Source organism: Panthera uncia, chromosome C2 (genome assembly GCF_023721935.1).
Source record: "Panthera uncia isolate 11264 chromosome C2, Puncia_PCG_1.0, whole genome shotgun sequence".
Lineage (NCBI taxonomy): Eukaryota > Metazoa > Chordata > Mammalia > Carnivora > Felidae > Panthera > Panthera uncia.
This window is the reverse complement of record NC_064810.1, coordinates 116,266,981-116,270,861: the sequence shown is the minus strand read 5'-3', so window position 1 is coordinate 116,270,861 and position 3,881 is coordinate 116,266,981. Positions and strand designations below refer to the sequence as shown.

At 35.2% G+C, this 3,881-nt stretch overlaps 1 long non-coding RNA gene across 1 annotated transcript; it reads left to right on the top strand.

Annotated features, from left to right (window-relative positions):
• The first annotated feature begins 270 nt into the window (after positions 1-270).
• On the top strand, positions 271-2,383 carry LOC125922140 (uncharacterized). Its single transcript, XR_007457587.1, has 2 exons — positions 271-413; positions 2,085-2,383. It is a non-coding gene; the product is annotated as an uncharacterized LOC125922140 (long non-coding RNA).
• The last annotated feature ends 1,498 nt before the right edge of the window (positions 2,384-3,881 follow it).

Below are 3,881 nucleotides of genomic sequence, written 5' to 3'. Positions count from 1 at the left end.
TAAAATTGATAATGTCTGTGAAGTCAATTACAGCATTACTGAGTATTAATGTCGTGTAAATATGAGTTCCCTTTCCTGAGCCACTCAGATAAGAAGAATCCATTCAGGGAAACACGTAGAAATACTGCCGGTATGAGATCATCTAATCTTAAGTCTTATATAACCCTGCCCTGCCATTGTCACCTAGACAAACATAATTGTCTGCAGTTATGTTAATTTTCCCTGATTTGTCTAGTACTTTCTGGGTAGTATACTGCATTAATTTGGATTTCTCTAATTCTGATATGTGATGAGGATTCCATTGTTGTGCTAGGGACACATCTGTCATGCAGCTTCAGACCACACCCATCATGCTTAGACTTGTAGAGGGGAAGTCACCATTTGGAAAACACCAAAAACCAAGACAGACTGAGGTAAACATGGCTCCAGCTCTAACTTAATTTTATTTTTTAAATGTATTTTTTTAATTTACTTATTATTTTTTAATGTTTATTTTATGTTATTATTATTATTATTTTTTTTTTTGAAAGAGAGAGAGAGAGAGAGAGAGTGAGAGAGAGAGACAGAATCCAAAGCAGATTCCAGGCTCTGAACTGTCAGCACAAAGCCTGATAAAGGGCTCGAACCCAAAGACTGCAACATCATGACCTGAGCTGAAGTTGGACGCTTAACCAACTGAGCCACCCAGGCGCCCCATATTTTATTTTATATCTTTATTTTATTTTAATAGAGAGCCAGAAGGGAAACTGTAGTTTCACTTTAAAAGTAAGATTTTGGAAGAGTTCTGATTTTTACCTCTTGGAGTTTTTTTTTTTTTTTTTTTTTTTTTTTTTTTTTTTTTTTTTTAATAATCATTGTGATTCGCCACTATTCAGTTTGCTAAAGTCCTCAATGCTTATTATGCATCTTAAGTTTTTATAAGTAAGCCTTTCAAGTTTGTCATAGGTAGGTAATCTGGTGACTATAGAAACTGAATATTTGAAAATCATGTATATACACACATATATGCATACATAACTAAAACACTGGAAGATATAATTGTATCTACCCCAGTGATCTGAATATACAAGACTCACATCCATATATCATATTGTAGCTTTACTCCTCAGGTATTTAAACTCAGTAACTATGTTAATCATCACTTAACTCTGTATTAATATAATTAAATACCAATACTAAATTGATTAATTTGGAACTTTTGTATTTTAAAACTGAGTAATTCTATTTCAGGCTCTTTTTTGTGAAACAAACCTTTTAATTCACTTAAAAAATTCACTAAAGCTATTAATGATATTCATTTGCAACATCACAAATTGCACTTGTAGAAATAATGTATTTTCTGGCATTTCTTCTAATTTAAATTAATAGCTAAGCGTATAATCAAGTACTGAGTATAAGGCCTCTATAATAGTTGCTATGGAAAATTCAACTTTGAAAAAAGGATTATTTAGAGTGCTCTAATTAAAAGCTAATGAAGATTAAAATGTTCTTAATTCTTAAATCTATTTGAAGGTCATCCTCCTTCAGAGAGAAGATGAATAAATATCAAAATCAAGCTGCCATTTTCAATAGTAGAGTCATTAAAAAGCAGAGCAAAGCAAAGGAACAAAATTTTTAAGACACTGAAATAGTTTATAATCTGAAAAGTGGAAAAAATACACTGAATTTCTATGTTGGAGGTATGATAAACATAAAAATATGGCAGAGAATTTATTTTTATGAGTAATTAAATTATAAACATATTTTTTTCAAAGCATAAATCAGTCCAGGCTATGGATATAATTATGCTAATAATTATGGAGTTTAAATGTAACTCCAGGAGGATATTTTCTGGAACTACACTTTCAAATTAATTTATATTATGGGAAAAAATAAATCATATACAGATTCAAATTTTTTCAAAGTAGTTTATTTCCCAATATTTATTCATTCTTATGTATTAAAGATACATTCATTTAATAAATACATATATATATATATATGTATATATATTACTGCTTACATTGTAAGTTAAAGACTGAGTATTAATGTATTCTGTGATACATTTATGTAATACCAATTAGAACCTATACATCATTCAACAGGCTTGAAAAATGGAAACCTGAACAAGGCAAATGGGCTCACAGCAAGGACCCACTGAATTGATGCAGATCGGTTCATTAGCTACCCACCTTGAAAGAGCCATAGACCCTAACGTGCCAGTTACAACCAGGCACAATTCCGAAGATTACCAAAAATGGGAAAATTCCGTATGTTCCCATACTCCCTCACCCTGCCCTGTAACTATGGCCCCTCACCACTGCCTCATCACCTACATGCTTTCTTTTGCTGTCCTGCCTACCGCTCCCTTGTGGAATATATTCAATAAACTTCTATCTTTTTTGTTCTGCCTTGGGTGAATTATTACACCTCTCACACCACCAACCCCCACCTGATGGGGTTCCCCCACATTCTGTAAATAAAAATTAATTGGAACAAAAATCAGTTCGGTGATTGAAATGAAAAGATTCAAATGAAAATGTACTGCAATTTAGTGGAAACTTGCCTTAGTAGAAATGGAGATTTAAAATTCCAGTGGGTTGGGGCTATTAGGTGAGTCAGTTGGTTAAGCATCTGACTTTGGCTCAGATCATGATCTCATGGTTCATGAGTTCAAGCCCCATGTCGCGCTCTGTGCTAACAGCTCAGACCCTGGAACCTGCTTCAGATTCTGTGTCTCCCTCTCTCTCTGCTCCTCCCCTGCTCATGCTCTGTCTCCTTCTCTCTCTCTCAAAAATAAATAAACATTAAAAATAATAAAAATCTCTGTTAGGGTAAAATAGAGCTATTGGTAATGTCAGCAAGACATTTTCCCACTATACCCATATCAGCTGCCCATTTCTCCTTTAAATTTTCTGTGCTTATGAGCTTGTGAGCTCTGTCCTTAGAGAATCTACTGTAAAATAAGTTTCTGCTTTTATTTCAAATCTTTGTGTTCAGTTGTGTTGGCTAGAGGAAGACATGAAGAAAGGGAGTTTCCCTGTCACTTTCTTTAGCCATCATCTGTCTCTTTTTTCCTGAATGTCCCTGTAAACTGTATTACTCTTAACCAGTTGTGGACTTCCTGTTCTCTCTGGAAGATCTCACTTCTTTCTTTACTCAGATCATTTAAGCCATCGGAGATGTAATCAGATGAGTTTGTTTCCTCTTCTTAAAACATCAAAAATAACAATAATTACATCCCTTCCTCTTCCCATTTAGGATTCAGGGTAATAGCTTTCCAATTTACTCTGATGACTTCCTTTTCCCTTCCTGATCCTGAGGGATCTAGCTTTGTCAATTACCTCTGAATTAACTTCATTTTCTTCCTCCTAACTGTCCCTACTCTGCCTCAGCCCAGAACTCAGTTCTTCAGTTTGGCCAAGATAGAATTCAGAGCTAAACTCTCTAGTAGGCAGAAGTTTAATAGCAGCTAAAGAGAGAAGTACACTCTGAAGAGAGAGTGGGCGGGCCCTGGGGTGTCAATTGCTCTGGGGTTAGAGGTGTCTTTTCCTTTTACCTTTGCGCAGGTTTTAGGTCATACTAGGGTGGTCTCTGACTGAGGTTGCCTCCAATCATCTAAGGAACACTTCCTACCAGTCTGGAGGGTCAGGGAGGGTCAAAACTGCAATGCAAATGTATTATAATGAAGAAATAAGTTGCTGTAGGGTGGAGGTTATAGGGAAGAATGCATAGGTCCCACTCTCTGGTCTTTTGCTGCTGTTTGGAACTTGGTTTCTGCCCTTTTTATCTTGTTGGCAAGCATTTGTTCCCTGCACATACCTAGCTAGCTGCCTATTCTATCATAACTCCTCCCAAAACCTATAAATATTTTCAAGCCTCTTTATAAATACAAAAAAAAA